The sequence below is a fragment of the Thunnus maccoyii genome, chromosome 21, assembly GCF_910596095.1.
Source record: "Thunnus maccoyii chromosome 21, fThuMac1.1, whole genome shotgun sequence".
NCBI lineage: Eukaryota > Metazoa > Chordata > Actinopteri > Scombriformes > Scombridae > Thunnus > Thunnus maccoyii.
Window position 1 is genome coordinate 4,267,221 of NC_056553.1, and position 21,880 is coordinate 4,289,100.

The 21,880-nt window shown below is 37.8% G+C and overlaps 1 pseudogene; it reads right to left on the reverse strand.

The window, feature by feature from the left end:
* Positions 1-7,842: 7,842 nt before the first annotated feature.
* On the reverse strand, positions 7,843-21,181 carry LOC121888544 (annotated as a pseudogene).
* Positions 21,182-21,880: the final 699 nt, after the last annotated feature.

Sequence of the window (21,880 nt, forward strand, 5' to 3'; positions counted from 1 at the left end):
GTCCCCAATTATGTCGCTGCCGATATCAGCTGAGGTGAGACGAGTGCAACAAGGAGTGTAGATTTTTTTGTGGGTGGGATGACGCCCTGTGAGAGAAAGAGAGAGAGAGAGAGAGAGAGAGAGAGACAGCTGTTGAGTGTTGGACAGAGAAACTTATTTTAATTTGCAGGTGGCACACTGCTTACATGTCTTTAAAGAGAGCATCTTCACATTAGAGTGATCTAAAAATAGAAACTGTAAACGTTAAAGGACGGGTTCACAATTTTTCAAGTCTTTCCTAAAACAATGATCAGGTGCCCACATGAAAACAGGTTTTGCTGAAATTATTCCTCCTGTTCATATTGGCCATTGAGAGATTCCCTCCAAATGACCTTAAAGATGTAAGTGATGGGGGACAAAATCCACAGGCTTCAGCAGTCTGAGTTAGTCAAATAAAGTGGATATCCCCTACAGTTACAGTCTTTTTTAGTAAAATAAAATCCCTCTTTGTGTCTCAGTGAACAGCTGCAGTGGAAAGATCATAACAAAAAGAACGAATTTATCATTTCACTAGCAAGGACCACACTATCAACAACATGCATTTGGATGATTTATTAAGGAAAACAACTTCCGGTTGTGGAATGCATTGTGGGGAAGCTTATGGGGAATCCGCCACAGCACCCCGGCAACAGCGGACCCCCTCAGGACCTTATGAAGGAGAAGAAGAATCATGAAGAAACAGGAAGAGAGAAATAGGGCGGGGGGGGTGGGGCACAGAATACGAGAGCGGAAGAAGAGGAGAAGGTTAGATGGTATTTATAGGAATGCTGGAAGTGGCGTAGTAGAGGTGTGGTCCTGCTCCTGAAACTGTGCTGAATAGCTTCAATAAAGATTTAAAAGATATTGACATGATTTAACTAATTTGGACAGCTGACAACGTCATGTTAGCTTCAAGAAAACAGAAGGAGGACCCATCATTTACATTGTAAATGCATTATGAAGGGATCTTCTGATGGTCAGTATGAACAGGAGGAATAATTACAGCAAGAAAAACATGTGTCAAGTCTGTATTTTAAGACAGACTTAAAAACTTGTGAACGAGTCCTTTAAAGCAGGTGACAAATTAATTGTGAGAAGGACACATAAATCAATTAGTAATTCATAATTTAAAGATAGAAGATTAGAGATATATGGATATTGAATTATTTAATGGCAATTGTAATGATTGTTTCATTTCTTAAATTTGTTAAATTATAACTTAAAGCTGAAAAGGTGAATAATTATTCCACTTTTATATTTCAAACTCTACAAATTAGAAGCATTTTCTTGCAAAATAATAAATAGATGCAGGTTTTTACTTTACTTCCAGAAGTATAGTCTGAGTTTTTGTTCTTTTTTTCTTATTGGTTTACTTAACAGAATACGCAAATGGGTAATATTAATGTTAATAGAAAAAAATGACAAAATATTATCCACAGCATGTTTTACACTTGTTATGCTAATAGCAAATTTTTACTGTATATCCAAAAAGTCAACGGCAACTGAACCTGTTTCAGATTCTTGAAAATATCCAAGTCCAGTTGCCGTTGACTTTTTGAATCTACACTCACTGGTAACTTCATTAGATACACCTGTGCATCTAATACAATCCAATACACCAACTCTGCCATGAATTCTACATTTAGTAATATTTTTCCTCCTCATGTATGTTAACAGAGTGGACAAAATATTAGGAACACCATTCAATATAATGCACTCCAGTGCACCACCACAACCCACTACGACCTCAATAATAAACATAAAGTAGAATTATCACCTTTCTGACAATGTCAACAAAAACTGAAAATGTAAAAGCTTCATAAATGTAGAATTTATGGCAGAGCTGTTGTATTGGATTTCATTAGATTGCACAATTGTTCCTAATAAAGTGGCCGGTGGGTGAACGATGACCTGGATGACTGAGAATCTAATCTAAAGCTAATAGTGAATTGTTATGAACAAGCTGAACACAAACACTAATTGTTGAGCCTAATTAGCAACATATCTTAAATAAGTTGAATTCTTGTAGACTTTGAGGCTGAGACAGGAAATAAAATACCTGAATCTTTTCTAAACAGTGGAGTTGAACAGCTTTTGGTAACTATTGAATGATTTTTGTAGCTTTTATATGCTTGTCAATAAGTAGACAAGGTCTGATGTTTGATTATTACAAACAAGTTTACAATAAATAGATGGTAAAAGCTCCTTAAACATTAGTGATATATTAGAAAAATAAACCTGTCAACATAAAAATAGCCTTTATTGTGCTCTGATTAACATTATTGGTTATCGATATCAGCTACAACACACAGATAATTGTTTGTTATCATTTTCAGTTCACTAACTCCACATTGCTGCATCTCTAATTATTAGAAATGAACATACACACATACTCATTAAAGTCTAATTAACTTGTACTACCCAGTTATCACATACAGTGTCTTTACAGGCTCACATCCTGAACTAGCCCGAGTTCTCTGACAAGACAAGGCCTAAAACCTTAAAACATAAGAAAATGGGAGAAAGCTCAACAGAGGCAGTTGAAGTGTTATGATGTTTAGTACTTACGGCTCGGTCTGGCGAGGGCACACAGACACACTGAGAGCAGGAGGAGAGTGATGGTTAGGATCCTCATGGTAGCTGATTGATTGACTGCACAAACTGACAGATGATATTTATTGGTAACAGCAGAATGATCGTCTTCAGGTGAGTTTGGTTGCTTTTAAACTCCAAACCTCTGAGGGCAGTACTGATGACGTACTTTCTTACGTGTTATTTTTGTACATGTAAATACTGTGTGTGTGTTTGTGTGTGTGTGTGTGTGTGTGTGTGTGTGTGTTTGTTTGTGTGTGATGGGTCATGATGCTATCACACCTCCTCCCCTCGTCAGAGAATCTTTATAGCCCTCTTTGCCACTTCAAACCACTAACATGTCAGCAACATCTTTCTGAGAAACAACCTGACACACTTCTAAAGAAGCACACACACAAAACCACACAGAGGCTGCGATTATAACAGTAATTAAAGCTTCAAGTATATATATGGTAGCAAGTTTGTGTCATGATTCCTCTCAAATCAACTTGGGTTGACAGTGACTCACATTCTTTAGTATTGTGACATAATCAACTGATAAACACCTTAAAATGCACAAAATTACCTTGGATAGTCTTGAGAGGCAAAACGCTTTAATTTTATCCTTATTGGACCAAAGATAAGAACTAAATGTTGCTTAAATGCTCCTCAATCTGCTCTTACATGACTTATTTTCTGATTATTTTAATGTTTAACTAAGCAGTCTTTTATTTCCCCTCTAACATTTTATTTAGCGCATGCATTTAAGAATTTTTTGACAGGTTATCATGTCAGTTAAGTTTCTCTCACACACTTTGAAGGGAACTAATTCAGTGACATGAATGTGACAGTGTTGACATTGACTTGTCATTTCGTTTCTCTTTCTAATTAGTGTCACACATAAAGTTTTCAGCTAAGACGCTGCTTCCTTTTCGAAACATTGCCCATGTTATTGCAATCAATGTATGTAACAGCCACAATGTGCAGAGGTTTGGTCAGTCTGGTAGCAGCTGTAGCGTCAGGCTGTATTACTTGACCAAATCTCCAATTTTACTTCACAAATGAGTGCACCACCAGTTACTTCCAATGCAAGTTTCAAGTTCAACAAAGTTCATCAATGCACAAAAAAGCAGAACATATCTCCCCTCTTTCCCCGTTTCATATCTAGTCATTGAGATGCTACAGAAACGTTTGAGATGTGACAAACAGAAACTTCTGCTGACATCTTTATGTAATGCAGACAGCCACCAACAAGACATACTTTATTGCTAGATGTTGAAACCTTTTACAGACTGGGCCATGACTAAATACTGCAGAGAAAACAACAACTACTAAACTACTACTACAACTAATAAAATTGTTTATTTTAAACCAAAACACATATATATTTTGCTAAAAGCTTTATTAGAAACTGACAGAAGATAACAGGACATGAGTGAACACGCAGTTCAGTGTCTGTCACATTAAATCTTATTAGTGAGGCAAAATCTGAAAAACCGGTCAGACGTGGGAGAGAAAAGGAATAAGTAAGATAAGAAATAAATCTCTTGAGACACTTTCACCCAAATGAACAAAGAAAAAAAAGACTGAGACCAAAGAAAACTTGCAACATCAGCTATGACATCACTTCCTGTCTGGCCTCTGTTCCACCAGCGTCTGCAACTCAATGCAATCTCTCATTCAGCATCTCTTTCATCTGCCTTTATTAAAAAAAAATGAAGTGTGTTCCAAGATTTTACTTCTCACATTCTCAGACCGCTCCGCTCTACTACTGCAGCTGATATCAGAAACTGAAACTTTCTCAATTTTGAGAAAATGAAACAATGTTTACTTTGTGATCACAGATAAAACAGCTCCCACGAGAAAACTACAACTGCATTTACATCATCGTAACTTGGTTTCTTCCATATCCATAAATCTCCCCAATGCTTTCTACTAAAGTCTTTTTTCAACTTTGTAGTTGTAATCTGTGCTGCGTAGAGACGAGAGATGCTGTTACTGTAGTACAGATACGTCTGAACTACACGTCAAAGGGATTTTGAATGAGTTTTTCTTACTTCTGGAACAGAACCTGGAAGTTCTGGTGTCACTGGCTCTCTATGGCCTTGAGTTTACTGTGATGGATTTTCTAGCTCTCTGGAAATTGTTTTTCAGACTGAGAATACTAAGAAAGACTGACAGCTTCCTCAGACTAAGGAAAATAATCTCTATCAACATCAGCAAGTTGAACGGAAAGAAGAGGCAGACCCTGAGTGACTGACACAAACCTCTAACCCACTTATATCATCCTTGTAGACTGCAATGACAGTAAAGGCTGTACCAGACTAGCGGTTAAGCTACTGCCGAGCACTCCTTACAATGAAAAGAGGCAGGGACTTGCTGCTCTCTTGTTTGTACGTTGACTTACTATGCAGAAAGAAAAAAAGAAAATGCTTTGGTTGTGACTCATTAGGCTTATGTCAGCATTTATTAGACAGAAACTGTCAAACACCCTTCGGAGAACACCAACTCATATACAGAGTACAATTGTAGGACGGTGCTGGTGAATGACGAAGTGGTTTGATGTTGTAATGATGAGGCTTGGAGGCAAACAAGCAAACAGAGAACATTCTTAGTCATCTAGACATCCAAAAATTAGAAATTTGTAGTAAGCTGGATTTTCTGGTCTTGAAAAACAACCACAGTAAAAATGTTTTTTTGGTAACTTGCAGCACGTGGGTTGACATGTGAAACTTCTTTTTACTGTACTGGAGTTACAACCTGCTTTACATTGAACTTTTCAGCTGTAATTAACTTAGATGTCTTTTGGTTCTTGACATCAGATAATTAGTGTTTGCTAGTCATCAAAGAGGCCTTCTCAGTTCTACTGGCTGGTGGGAAGTCCCACGCCATGTCCACACTACTGTGTACAAATTTAAAAATATCATTTGTTTGTCACACTAAACCACACTGAAGTTTTCAGAATGTTCCTAATAACTTGGTGCCTCACTGAAATTAGGCAACTTCCTTATCTAACCACTTAATGCAAAAGTATATCTGTTCAGATTGACGACACTCGAATGCAGGCGGAAAAACTTACTGTCATAAAGAGAGAGGTGAGACGCAATCAGTTGCATTAATGTACGTAACGGTGCACGCTTTTGGACAGTTTCTTCTCAAATGTGTTGTGGCACTTGGTTGAACCGGAAAAATGTCAGAAGTAGTTGTGTGAAGAATAAAAAATAACACAGACGCAACCTCCTCAACTCTGACGTTGAACATTTGTGGTGTGAGGGGATTTCAGAGTCTGCTCAACAATCTGAGAAGAGCTTTATTTGAAGCTTCTATCACCTGCATTTAAATCATAATTTCACTGTATACTGAAGCAGGTGTTTGACATGATAATAATAATAATAATACTAACTTTACTTATATAAACATTGTATACAAAGTGCCTGACATTGTCTGCACATTTATAAACAAAACACACAACAAAAGCACATATAATTAAAGCTGCAAGCAGCGTTGGTCGGGACCTCGCACTCTGACCCGACGGGATCAGATCATTTAGCTTTTTAAAAATGAGGGATATTTCTCATAAGTGTGGTGTGCTTTTATTTTGAAAGTTTGATTGAAATGTGTACTGTCAGGTGTGTAGAGACAATAAGTAACTGCAGCTGGACACAGAAAAATACTCATATATTTGAATGGAGAGTGTGAGCGAACCCACACCTTTTTGAACATTTACTGCTTCCACATAGTTTTAGATACAGACTTCATTTGAACTTTAAATGAGTTACGAGACTTTGACCTACAAATCTTGAATTTACATGTGTTTTTTATCTTTTATTGTTTTTGAGATATTAGGGTGTGAGTTTTAAAGTCTTTTCTTGCTCGTCCTGTGATTTGTGAATGTTTCACAGCACTGAGGGAGTGACATCACCAGGAGCAGTGAGCAGGAGAGCAGGATTTTAGTACGCTTTTTGTGAAATATCCTCATAAATCCCATGACTTTGGCCAAATCTTACATTAAAAATCATATTTTAACAGGAAATTTCGTTGCGATTCCATTGATACAGGTTTGAAAGTGGTCAGACTTATAGTTTAGACGTCAGAAGCCTCTGTTTGACACAAAGTCCATGCCCATAGATTGCCTCCCCACTGTTTTACATTGTAAGGGTGATGTGGCACTGCAACTTTGAGGGCTTATAAAATTCAAACCGTTCGAGTTATTACAAAGTTTTAAATAATTTTTTTTTAGCACAGCTTGAAGTCATGTATTAAAGTCTGAAGCCGATACCATTAACACCCTCAGAGGAGATAGCGTTTGTTCGGGGTCCCAAATCGGAGCAAAGTCTTACTTTAAAAGTCTGATTGTGGACTTCCTGTTGGATTTAGGTCAGGGGTATCAGTGTATGATTTGTAGGTCTTGATGAGATGAATAATTGAGTTTTGGTTCGATCTCTCTATGACATTCCTACGGGCCATGGCGGCCATTTTAGTTACATAGGTGGTGCTAGAGAGCACATTTTGGCACTCTAGGGGTTAATTTTTACATTTTATCAAATTTTTACCCAGACCTGATGTGTGTGCCAAATCTGGTGAGTTTTTGAGCATGTTTAGGGGGTTTAAGTGGCGTAATAATAATGAAAGAAAGAAAGAAACAAACAAACACACGAAAAACAATACTGTTTTACAGTAGTCCTCTGCCTTTTGGGCTCGGTCCCTAACAATCGATGCAACAGGAATAACATAAAGGAAAAGAAAAGGAGATCAATAGGGGATTAACCATCCCCGAGCTGAGGCTCGCAGATCTTCTTGCAGGCTGACCGAGGAGGCCTCCAAAAGCAGAAAAACACATCAATGTCAGTTTTGATTGTGGCATTTATTGTACTGAAACATAAAATAAATTCTCACAGAGAATTAAAGATGGCAAATGTTGGCATTTGTACCAAACCACGCCTGTGTGAACATCGGCATTTCCACATACTTCAGTGGTGGAAAACTGCTGCTTAGTTTGGACGGAAGACCAGAATGGAAAATGAATGACAAGATAGTGTGATGATAACGTGAAAACAAAAGATAGCATCTTTCCTGTGTCTTGACATATTTAGTGGTTTAATGTTCCAACCGCTAACCACAGCTGCCACAGGAGATGTTTCATATTTGATACACAGACAGATAAACTCTGTAGCTCTTATACTCCTACGGGTTCTTATTGTTTTAGACGATTTGCAGACAGAAATGAAATAATATGCAGATAAACACCAGATGTAAGCTCATAGAATGAACACTTTATTTCTGACCAAAGTTTTCATGGTTGGACAAGTTCTCATACATTTTCAAATAAATAAATAGCTGCAAGCATTTTCTCATGATAATTTAAATAATTAAAATGTTGTGTAATAATAACAAAAACATTACACAGAGAGAATTGATGACACAACATCATAAAGTTGTATACAGTAACTTGTAAACATTGATAAATACATTTGGTAATAAATACATGAATACTTCTAACGGCACTGGTCTATTAAATTAAACTAATAAATAATTCTACACAAAATTGAAGGAAACTAAACATAGAGTGATATATTAGTGACATATTTATGTTCTTCAAGTGCTATTTCAAACAACGCTTATATCAATGTTGAGGCCATAATCATTAACCTTTTTGACAAAATGTGGTTGTTGTTTTCATTGGCTGGAGGTGGAGAAGAAGGTGGTCGACTCATCGTCCCCTGACTGAAAAGTCTCATCAGCAGGCTTCTGGGATGTGGAGGAGGAGGTGGAGGATAAAGGAGAAGAGGAGGATGAAGGAGGGGAGGCCGTGGATGTGATGATGGAGAGCAGGGAGACGGGAGACGTAGAGATCACAGACGCAGCAGTGGCTTCAGCTTTTGCTTTCCTGTGAGAAAGATTAAAATAAAAAGGTTATCTTAAGAGAGTGAACAAACCAAAGAGTTTTGGTGTTGTAGGACTGAATGAATGAATGTAGAAATGACAGAGTGAGCGTGTGAGTGAATGAATAACGATATGAAACTCACTCAAATGCTATGATCTTGCTGCGAACCCAGGGAGCCCTCAGCTGACTGCAGAACAGACCCTTCTCTGTCTGAAAGCTGCAGGAAGGATAAACAAATGCAACATTAGTACTTTTCAAACTATATGAGTATTAGACTTTGTGTGATATTAATAAGATTGTATAATTAGCTTCTTTTGAAATCAGTCAAGAAGACATGTCAGTTTATGGCAAATGTATAATAATAAAATTGTAAAGTAAAGTTATTAAGGGCTTTCTTTGTCTTTAGGAATCCCTTTCCAGATTTATAATTCAGTTTTAGAGATTATAAATGATGAACTTCAGATTTTTCACATCGCTTTTCTTACTTACATGACAGCTGGGACACATGGAGGGTTAGGTCTCTGGACCAAGTATCCTAAAATCGGTTCAGTAATCTCTTGACTGGTGACTGACGTGCAGCAGGATGCAAGCTTCTGAGCTGGAGACAGAAGGAAACAGGAAAGAGTTAAATACAGTAATGGTCATTTTAAATGGTTTATCTATAAGATGTCTTAAGTTTAAACTTACGAGCTGACTCAGAAACAGCCAGATTCATCAGCACGATGGCGACCAGCGCACTCTTCAGCAGGTTTCCACAGTTCACCATTTTCAAATAGGATGATTATTAAGAGCTTAAATTGATAAATATTGAATAGAGTGATCTCTGTTTGTCTTTCTTCTCCTTCCTCTTCAGAGAGTTTGGTGAACTGACAAACGTTCAGAGACATCGGATACTTATGGCCTGAAAAAGCAGAAGTGGACCCTTCCTGTTAGTCATCGTTCTGCTTTTTTTTTCTTCTTTGTTCCATCCTCTCTCTTTATGTGAATAAACAGGGGGTTTTCATGAAGTGACCAAGAACTTACCAACAGGAAATACTTTCATCATGGAAAAAAATGAAGTCACGGGTTTTCTTGATTAGATGATTCCAGGGGCGTCAGGAAACCCTTACAGGCCGAAGGTCACACTTATGTCACAATTTCTTTTTTGTCAGTGGATTCATCAAAGTGTTAACAAAGAAAAGAAGTTAAGAATCAATCAGTAAAATTACCCTTATTTAGTGTAAATCTTGTCTACCGACAATGGCTGCGTTTTTATTTCTCAATAAAAATGAATAATAAACAAATTATCTCATTTTTTCCATGGTGACACTATTTTCTATTTTAAGGAAGTCACTTTTTTGGAATTTAAGTCATAATGAATTTAGCAATCATACTGGGCAGGACATGCTGTAAGGTGGAGTGATACTGCACTTCAGCCCAGTGACACACAGCCATCCCACTAACATGTAATATACTGCAGGCGCCACATATGAAATGATTCACCACTTCATCAGCAGTAAATTATAGAGCGGTTGTACTCAAATACAAATCTTACAGGAACAAAAACTCCACAACTCTGTATATGAACAGCATTTATACCATTATTAATGGTTACCCTTGTGTAACCAAGTCTTTAAACTTGAGCATGAAAAGGTGCGATGGCCATGTGGAGACACTGGTGTCTGGTGTATTCTTCACTGCATTGACTGTTGAAAATGATTTTACAATTATTCTGCTGGAGACTTGAGATCACAGTTTCAAATGGTTCAGTTTTGTGGTTCTTTGTGTTTTTGGATAGTTTTGTTGAAAACATGCATGTTTGTGTCCCCACTCTTCATTATGGCCACTGTTTCATTGCCAGTCAAGCACAATGGTCTCGTACTTCCCTCAGGCAAAATGAACGACTATTTCTCAGTCCAGTCATCCTTAAATATATGTTTTTCACTGTCAACCTTTCTTTTTTTTTGTATCTGCTATTTTCAAATGAGACACTTTACTTTATCAGCCGGAGCGCCTACATCCAATAACAATCCCACTAACTGTGGCGACCATCATGGATAGTGGCGACTAGTGGGTGGCTGATGATGATAAGTGAGGTTACGTGATAGCAATGTGTCATTCAGAAGTGGCCCTGTGTCAGGTTGTGGTTAAATTTTGTTCCCAGTCTAGATAAATTTGTTGTCTGGATTCAATTAAATTGGATCCACACTGAAAATATTTCCACCATTCAGTCATGATATCCAAATTATCTGTAAGGAGAAAAAAAATATGTATAAAAAATGAAAGAGAGAAAGTGAGGAGTCGTACAGTTTAAAAGCAATGGTCACTAAGAACTAACTGCCATCATGCACTGACTTGAATAGTTTCTTATTTATTTATTTATTTAATCAACAACTGACTGTAACACATTATAGTTTTCTGTAGAGAATTACTTGAATAGTTTTAAATCCAGTGAGGCAAAAGTCAGAATCAGATACTGTATCAGAGTCTAAATCAGTGTCAGACTCATAACTAGAAGAGTCAGAAACAGAATGAAATCTGAATGAAGATCAGTCAGAATAGGTGTATAAATCAAAGTTATCATTAAAATGAAAGTCAAAAACGGAAACAGAAGTAGTTTTATCAATGAGTATGTTTGCAAGTGAGTCATCTCAATGGTTTGCTTCTGTCACATTAAACATAAAACAACTGGAAAACAGTTATAAAACAGAGGTTTCTTATCTTCTTATAAAAGAAAAAAATTATGGAATGTAGTTCTTTAAGAGGCAGTATAATAAAAAGGTGAGATACACAAATCTAATAAATAATTAATTAAGTTTCCTTAAAAAAGGAGGAGGAGGAGGAACCGTCATGGAGGGACAAGGCCCTACATGGCATGTACCACCGACAGATAACTAAAGTGGCTGATATCACGAAATCCTACCAGTGGCTGGAAAAGGCTGGGCTGAAGGACAGCACAGAAGCACTAAACATGGCAGCACATGAACAGGCACTCAGTACAAGATCAATAGAGGCGGGGATCTACCACACCAGACAGGACCCCAGGTTCAGGCTGTGCAAAGATGCTCCTGAGACAGTTCAGCACATAATAGCAGGGTGTAAGATGCAGGCAGGAACAGCGTACATGGAACGCTATAACCAAGTGGCTGGCATAGTGTACAGGAACATCTGCACTGAGTATGGGTTGGAGGTCCCAAGGTCACAATGGAAGACATCTCCTAAGGTGATTGAGAATGACCAAGCCAAGATCCTGTGGGACTTCCAGATCCAGACTGACAAACTGGTGATGGCTAACCAACCGGACATCGTGTTGATCGACAAACAACAGAAGAAGGCAGTGGTGATAGACGTAGCAATCCCAAGCGACAGCAACATCAAGAAGAAGGAACACGAGAAGATCGAAAAATACCAAGAGCTGAAAGAGGAGCTAGAAAAGATGTGGGGAGTAAAGGCAACAGTGGTGCCAGTGGTAATTGGAGCACTGGGGGCTGTGACCCATAAACTGGGAGAGTGGCCCCAGCAGATTCCGGGTACAACATCTGAGGTCCAGATCTGTCCAGAGGAGCGCAGTCCTAGGAACAGCTAAGATACTGCGCAGAACCCTCAAACTCCCAGGCCTCTGGTAGAGGACCTGAGCTTGATCAAGCAGAGAAACTGAAATAGCAAACATCGAAGTGTTCTGCACTCTGAAGGTCTGACTCTTAGTCTTTAACCCCAACAGATCAACCTACAATATGAAAAAGTAGTCTAATTGGTTCACTGGTTTCTAAACAAGGAACTTCACTTTACCCGTGTTAGTTCAGGTCACTGTCAGCACATTCTGGTTTGAATGTCTGATTATGTCAATAGAATCTACGCATTCACCTATCTGTGTTGTCTAGGAAGGCCCCCTCCGACCTTGGTAACCATGGCAATGCTGATTTACCCTTTTACTAGAGAGGCCTCTGCTTCCCCCAAACATCATAGAGGGATACTTCGAGTCTCAAGGAGAGGAGAGAATGTCTCCTTCTACTTAAGAATTACAGTGTGACTTCAAGGCCCATGATTGACCCAATGTAACCCAATTTATAACCCCTAAAGATGGAAAATTCCATAACGAGCCTGTCAGAGGTAAAAACAAACTTTTTGTGGACGTACTTTGATGGGTGGAATTGCCCCAAAGGTTTAGATTGCAGCCCGTTTCGTGGCTGCCGGCTGAAGTCACTTACACCCCAAATGATGGAAAAATATGGTCCAGATGGAAAAATACCAGAATTACCCTTTAATACGTCCACTGTCTATTGGAGTGTTTCTGTGTGTTTGTGTTTTGTTCAACTTCTGACTGAACTCACATCTTGACAGAAACTCCAGTTCCTCTTCCTCTTGTCTCTCTACATTCAAGAACTAGATTCATAAAGTTTCAGGATATGCATGAATGTTTCGCTCATGTTGAAACATTTTCAATTTGCGTTCTGTCTGAACACACAGTTATAGTCAAGACACTGGATATAAGCTCATAGAATGAACACTTTATTTCTGACCAATGTTTTCATGATTGCACATGTTCTCATACATTTTCAAATGAATAAATAACTCAAAGCATTTTCTCAGGATAATTTCAATAATTCAAATGTTGTGAGAGACACAACATCATAAAGTTGTATGCAGTAACTTGTAAACATTGCTTAATACATTTTGTAATAAATACATGAATACTTCTAACAGCACTGGTCAATTAAATTAAACTAATAAATAATTCCACTCAAAATTGAAGGAAACTAAATCTTGAACATAGAGTGATATATTAGTGACATATTTATGTTCTTCAAGTGCTATTTCAAACAACGTTTATATCAATGTTGAGGCCATAATCATTAACCTTTTTGACAAAATGTGGTTGTTGTTTTCATTGGCTGGAGGTGGAGAAGAAGGTGGTCAACTCATCGTCCCCTCACTGAAAAGGTCTCATTAGCAGGCTTCTGGGATGTGGAGGAGGAGGTGGAGGATAAAAGAGAAGAGGAGGATGAAGGAGGGGAGGCCGTGGATGTGATGATCGAGAGCAGGGAGACGGGAGACGTAGAGATCACAGATGCAGCAGTGGCTTCAGCTTTTGCTTTCCTGTGAGAAAGATTCAAATAAAAAGGTTATCTTAAGAGTTTTAAAGAGGTTATTTTAAGAGTTTTGGTGTTGCAGGACTGAATGAATGATTGTAGAAATGACAGAGTGAGCGTGTGAGTAAATGAATAATGATATGAAACTCACTCAAATGCTTTAATCTTGCTGCGAACCCAGGGAGCGGTCAGCTGACAGCAGAATAGACCCTTCTCTGTCTGAAAGCTGCAGGAAGGATAAACGAATGCAACATTAGTACTTTTCAAACTATTTTCTCTTCAAATACATGCTGGCTTGACTTTGTGTGATATAAATTAGTTTGTATAATTAGCTTCTTTTGAAATCAGTCAAGAAGACATGTCAGTTTATGGCAAATGTATAATAATAAAGTTGAAAAGTAAAGTTATTAAGGAACTTTTTTTGTCTTCAGGAATCACTTTCCAGACTTATAATTCAGTTTTAGAGATTATAAACAATGAACTTCAGATTTTTCACATCGCTTTTCTTACTTACATGACAGCTGTGACACATGGAGGGTTACGTTTCTGGACCAAGTATCCTGAGATCGGTTCAGTAATCTCTCGACTGGTGACTGACTTGCAGCAGGATGCAAGCTTCTGATCTGGAGACAGAAGGAAACAGGAAAGAGTTAAATACAGTAATGGTTATTTTAAATGGTTTATCTATTAAAATGTCTAAAGTTTAAACTTACGAGTTGACTGAGAAACAGCCAGATTAACCAGCACGATGGCGACCAGTGCACTCCTCAGCAGGTTTCCACAGTTCACCATTTTCAAATAGGATGATTATTAAGAGCTTAAATTGATAAATATTGAATAGAGTGATCTCTGTTCGTCTTTCTTCTCCTTCCTCTCCAGAGAGTTTGGTGAACTGACAAACGTTCAGAGACATCGGATACTTATGGCCTGAAAAAGCAGAAGTAATCCCTTCCTGTTAGTCATCTTTTTTTTTTTATCCTTTTCTCCCTCCTCTCTCTTCATGAGAAAAAAAGATGCATGGGTATTTCCACGAATTGACTTACAACCTATCAGGAAGCACTTTCATCATCACATTTCATTTGGAAAAAATCAAGTCAGGGTTTCTCTTGTTAAGATGACTCCTGCGGCATCAGGAAACCCTTACAAGCCTAAGGTCACACTCGAGGTCAAGGTCACGATTTCTTGTTGTCTGGATTAAATTAAATTGGATCCACACTGAGAGTATGTCCACCATTCGGTCGTGATAACCAAATTATCTGTAAAGAAAAATAAAGATAAAAGAAAAATATATATGTAAAAAATGAAAGCGAGAAATGAGGAGTCAAATAATCCCAGAATACAGTTTAAGAAGCAGTGAACAAGCAATGGTCACTAAGAACTGACTGCCATCATGCACTGACTTGAATAGTTTCTTATTTATTTATTTATTTAGTCAACAACTGACTGCAACATATTATAGTTTTCTGTAGAGAATTACTTGAATAGTTTTTAAATCCAGCGAGTCAAAAGTCAGAATCAGATACTGTATTATAGTCTAAATCAGTGTCAGACTCATAACTAGAAGAGTCAGAAACAGAATGAAAGTTGAATGACGATCAGTCAGAATTAGCCTTTAAATCAGAGTTATCGTTACAATGAAAGGCAGAAACAGAAGTAGTTTTATCAATGAGTATGTTTGCATGTGAGTCATCTCAACGGTATGCTTCTGTTGGTCACATTAAACATAAACCAACTGGAAAACAATTATAAGACAGAGGTTTCTTATCTTCTTTTAAAAGAACAATTTATGGAATATAGTTCTTTAAGAGGCAGTATAATAAAAAGGTGAGATACACAAATCTAATAAATAATGAATAAAGTTCCCTTAATGTGCGTTAAGACAGAGATTGAAGTGAATTTTTGCCTGATTCATGCACATTTGACAATTGGGCCGCCCTGAAAACAGCCAAAACACCTACTGACAATAGCGGTAAGCTAGCAGCAACAGACATTATATATATATCACACGAGCCTTTGATGTCTTAATGCTTAAAAAATGTTTATTGAAGCACTTGATCAAGCAGAGAAACTGAAACAGCAAACACCGAAGTGTTCGGCACTCTGAAGGTCTGACTCTTAGTCTTTAACCCCAACAGATCAGCCTACAATATGAAAAAGTAGTCTAATTGGTTCACTAGTTTCTAAACAAGGAACTACACTTTACCCGTGTTAGTTCAGGTCACTGTCAGCACATTCTGGTTTGAATGTCTGATTATGTCAATAGAATCTACGCATTCACCTATCTGTGTTGTCTAGGAAGGCCCCCTCCGACCTTGGTAACCATGGCAATGCTGATTTACCCTTTATCAGAGAGGCCTCTGCTTCCCTCAAACATCACAGAGGGTTACTTCGAGTCTCAAGTAGAGGAGAGAATGTCTCCTTTCTACTTTAAGAATTATAGTGTGACCTCAAGGCCCATGATTGACCCAATGTAACCCAATTTGTAATCCCTACATATGGAAAATTCCATAACGAGCCTGTCAGTGGTAAAAACGATCACTTTTAGTGGACGTACTTTGATGGGAACAATTGCCCCAAAGGTTTAGATTGCAGCCCGTTTCGTGGCTGCCGGCTGAAGTCACTTACACCCCAAATGATGGAAAAATATGGTCCAGATGGAAAAATACCAGAATTACCCTTTAATATGTCCATTGTCTATTGGAGTGTTTCTGTGTGTTTGTGTTTTGTTCAACTTCTGACTGAACTCAGAACTCACCAGAAGCTCAAGTTCCTTTTCCTCTTGTCTCTCTACATTCAAGAACTAGATTCATAAAGTTCCAGGATATGCATGAATGTTTCGCTCATGTTGAAACATTTTCAATTTGCGTACTGTCTGAACACACAGTTATAGTCAAGACACTGGATATAAGCTCATAGAATGAACACTTTATTTCTGATAGTGTGATAGTATTTCTTTAGTGACATATTTATGTTCTTCAAGTGTTATTTCAAACAACGTTTATATCAATGTTGAGGCCATAATCATTAACCTTTTTGACAAAATTTGGTTGTTGTTTTCCTTGGCTGGAGGTGGAGAAGAAGGCAGTCGACTCATCGTCCCCTCGCTAAAAAGCTCTCATCAGCAGGCTTCTGGGATGTAAAGGAAGAGGAGGAGGAGGATTAGAGAGAAGAGGAGGATGAAGGAGGGGAGGCCGTGGATGTGATGATGGAGAGCAGGGAGACGGGAGACGTAGAGATCACAGACGCAGCAATGGCTTCAGCTTTTGCTTTCCTGTGAGAAAGATTAAAACAAAAAGGTTATTTTAAGAGAGTCAACAAATCAAAGAGTTTTGGTGTTGCAGGACTGAATGAATGAATGTAGAAATGACAGAGTGAGCGTGTGAGTGAATGAATAATGATATGAAACTCACTCAAATGCTATGATCTTGCGGCGAACCCAGGGAGCCCTCAGCTGACTGCAGAACAGACCCTTCTCTGTCTGAAAGCTGCAGGAAGGATAAACAAATGCAACATTAGTACTTTTCAAACTATATGAGTATTAGACTTTGTGTGATATTAATAAGATTGTATAATTAGCTTCTTTTGAAATCAGTCAAGAAGACATGTCAGTTTATGGCAAATGTATAATAATAAAGTTGAAAAGTAAAGTTATTAAGGAGCTTTTTTTTGTCTTCAGGAATCACTTTCCAGACTTATAATTCAGTTTTAGAGATTATAAACGATGAATTGCAGATTTTTCACATCGCTTTTCTTACTTACATGACAGCTTGGACACATGGAGGGTTAGGTCTCTGGACCAAGTATCCTAAGATCGGTTCAGTAATCTCTCGACTGGTGACTGACTTGCAGCAGGATGCAAGCTTCGGATCTGGAGATAGAAGGGAACACAGAAAAGTTAAATACAGTAATGATCCTTTTAAAATGGTTCATCTATTAAAATGTCTAAAGTTTAAACTTACGAGTTGACTCAGAAACAGCCAGATTAACCAGCATGATGGCGACCAGCACACTCTTCAGCAGGTTTCCACAGTTCACCATTTTCAAATAGGATGATTATTAAGAGCTTAAATTGATAAATATTGAATAGAGTGATCTCTGTTTGTCTTTCTTCTCCTTCCTCTCCAGAGAGTTTGGTGAACTGACAAACGTTCAGAGACATCAGATACTTATGGCCTGAAAAACAGAAGTAGTCCCCTCCAGTCATCTTTTTTTTTTAATCCTTTTTTCCCTCCTCTCTCTTCATGTGAAAAAAAGATGCATGGGTATTTCCACGAATTGACTGACAACCTATCAGGAAGCACTTTCATCATCACATTTCATTTGGAAAAAATCAAGTCACGGTTTCTCTTGTTAAGATGATTCTGCAGGGATCAGGAAACCCTTACAAGCCTAAAGTCACACTCAAGGTCAAGGTCACTATTTCTTGTGGTCTGGATTAAATTGTTGTCTGGATTAAATTAAATTGGATCCACACTGAGAGTATGTCCACCATTTGGTCGTGATAACCAAATTATCTGTAAAGAAAAGTAAAGAAAAAAGAAAAATATATATGTAAAAAATGAAAGAGAGAAATGAGGAGTCAAATAATCCCAGAATACAGTTTAAGAAGCAGTGAACAAGCAATGGTCACTAAGAACTAACTGCCATCATGCACTGACTTGAATAGTGTCTTATTTATTTATTTATTTAGTCAACAACTGACTGCAACATATTATAGTTTTCTGTATAGAATTACTTGAATAGTTTTTAAATCCAGTGAGTCAAAAGTCAGAATCAGATACTGTATTATAGTCTAAATCAATGTCAGACTCATAACTAGAAGAGTCAGAAACAGAATGAAAGTTGAATGACGATCAGTCCGAATTAGCCTTTAAATCAGAGTTATCGTTAAAATGAAAGTCAGAAACAGAAGTAGTTTTATCAATGAGTATGTTTGCATGTGAGTCATCTCAACGGTATGCTTCTGTTGGTCACATTAAACATAAACCAACTGGAAAACAATTATAAGACAGAGGTTTCTTATCTTCTTTCAAAAGAACAATTTATGGAATATAGTTCTTTAAGAGGCAGTATAATAAAAAGATGAGATACACAAATCTAATAAATAATGAATAAAGTTCCTTTAATGTGCGTTAAGACAGAGATTGAAGTGAATTTTTGCCTGATTCATGCACATTTGACAATTGGGCCGCCCTGAAAACAGCCAAAACACCAACTGACAATAGCTGTAAGCTAGCAGCAACAGACATTATATATATATCACACGAGCCTTTGATGTCTTAATGCTTAAAAAATGTTTATTGAAGCACTTGATCAAGCAGAGAAACTGAAATAGCAAACATCGAAGTGTTCTGCACTCTGAAGGTCTGACTCTTAGTCTTTAACCCCAACAGATCAGCCTACAATATGAAAAAGTAGTCTAACTGGTTCACTAGTTTCTAAACAAGGAACTACACTTTACCCGTGTTAGTTCAGGTCACTGTCAGCACATTCTGGTTTGAATGTCTGATTATGTCAATAGAATCTATGCATTCACCTATCTGTGTTGTCTAGGAAGGCCCCCTCCGACCTTGGTAACCATGGCAATGCTGATTTACCCTTTATCAGAGAGGCCTCTGCTTCCCTCAAACATCATAGAGGGTTACTTCGAGTCTCAAGGAGAGGAAAGAATGTCTCCTTTCTACTTTAAGAATTATAGTGTGACCTCAAGGCCCATGATTGACCCAATGTAACCCAATTTATAACCCCTACATATGGAAAATTCCATAACGAGCCTGTCAGTGGTAAAAACGATCGCTTTTAGTGGACGTACTTTGATGGGCGCAATTGCCCCAAAGGTTGAGATTGCAGCCTGTTTTGCGGCTGCCGGCTGAAGTGATCTCATTAAAAAAATCTTTGTCCCCATTAGTCAGACCCCAAATGATGGAAAAATATGGTCCAGATGGAAAAATACCAGAATTACCCTTTAATATGTCCACTGTCTATTGGAGTGTTTCTGTGTGTTTGTGTTTTGTTCAACTTCTGACTGAACTCAGAACTCACCAGAAGCTCAAGTTCCTTTTCCTCTTGTCTCTCTACATTCAAGAACTAGATTCATAAAGTTCCAGGATATGCATGAATGTTTCGCTCATGTTGAAACATTTTCAATTTGCGTTCTGTCTGAACACACAGTTATAGTCAAGACACTGGATATAAGCTCATAGAATGAACACTTTATTTCTGACCAATGTTTTCATGATTGCACATGTTCTCATACATTTTCAAATGAATAAATAACTCAAAGCATTTTCTCAGGATAATTTCAATAATTCAAATGTTGTGAGAGACACAACATCATAAAGTTGTATGCAGTAACTTGTAAACATTGCTTAATAGATTTGGTAATAAATACATGAATACTTCTAACAGCACTGGTCAATTAAATTAAACTAATAAATAATTCCACTCAAAATTGAAGGAAACTAAATATTGAACATAGAGTGATATATTAGTGACATATTTATGTTCTTCAAGTGCTATTTCAAACAACGTTTATATCAATGTTGAGGCCATAATCATTAACCTTTTTGACAAAATATGGTTGTTGTTTTCATTGGCTGGAGGTGGAGAAGAAGGCGGTCGACTCATCGTCCCCTCACTGAAAAGTCTCATCAGCAGGCTTCTGGGATGTGGAGGAGGTGGAGGATAAAAGAGAAGAGGAGGATGAAGGAGGGGAGGCCGTGGATGTGATGATGGAGAGCAGGGAGACGGGAGACGTAGAGATCACAGACGCAGCAATGGCTTCAGCTTTTGCTTTCCTGTGAGAAAGATTAAAACAAAAAGGTTATTTTAAGAGAGTGAACAAACCAAAGAGTTTTGGTGTTGCAGGACTGAATGAATGAATGGAGAAATGACAAAGTGAGCGTGTGAGTGAATGAATAATGATATGAAACTCACTCAAATGCTATGATCTTGCGGCGAACCCAGGGAGCGGTCAGCTGACTGCAGAACAGACCCGTCTCTGTCTGAAAGCTGCAGGAAGGATAAACAAATGCAACATTAGTACTTTTCAAACTATATGAGTATTAGACTTTGTGTGATATTAATAAGATTGTATAATTAGCTTCTTTTGAAATCAGTCAAGAAGACATGTCAGTTTATGGCAAATGTATAATAATGAAGTTGAAAAATAAAGTTATTAAGGAGCTTTTTTAGTCTTTAGGAATCACTTTCCAGATTTATAATTCAGTTTTAGAGATTATAAACAATGAACTTCAGATTTTTCACATCGCTTTTCTTACTTACATGACAGCTGTGACACATGGATGATTACGTTTCTGGACCAAGTATCCTAAAATCGGTTCGGTTATTTCCTGTCTGGTGACTGATGTGCAGCAGGATGCAAACTTCTGAGCTGGAGACAGAAGGAAACAGGAAAGAGTTAAATACAGTAATGGTCATTTTAAATGGTTTATCTATAAGATGTCTTAAGTTTAAACTTACGAGCTGACTCAGAAACAGCCAGATTCATCAGCACGATGGCGACCAGCACACTCTTCAGCAGGTTTCCACAGTTCACCATTTTCAAATAGGATGATTATTAAGAGCTTAAATTGATAAATATTGAATAGAGTGATCTCTGTTCGTCTTTCTTCTCCTTCCTCTCCAGAGAGTTTGGTGAACTGACAAACGTTCAGAGACATCGGATACTTATGGCCTGAAAAAGCAGAAGTGGTCCCCCCTTGTCATCTTTTTTTTTAAATCCTTTTTTCCCCCGTCTCTCTTTATGTGAAAAAAAAGATGCATGGGTATTTCCACTAATTGACTGACAACCTATCAGAAAGCACTTTCATCATCACACTTCATTTGGAAAAAATCACGTCAGAGTTTCTCTTGTTAAGATGATTCTGAGGGGATCAGGAAACCCTTACAAGTCTAAGGTCACACTCAAGGTCAAGGTCACGATTTCTTGTGGTCTGGATTAAATTGTTTTCTGGAATAAATTTAATTGATTGAGAGTATGTCCACCATTTGGTCGTGATAACCAAATTATCTGTAAAGAAAAATAAAGAAAAAAGAAAAACATATATATAAAGAATGAAAGAGAGAAAGTGAGGTGTCAAATTATCTCAAAACTACCATCATGCATTGACCTTCACCTCGTCTCATTCATGCCCATGTGACCGTTATAACCGCCCTGAACAGCCAAAACACCAACTGAGCATGGCTGTAAACTAGAAGCAACAGACGCACCATAATGCTGCTACAGACAGCTACTTCTTGTGTTTACTTTCATTGTCTGACACTTATAATAACAGTCTGTCACCCTGTCAGTGGTAAAAACAAGCACTTTTAATGG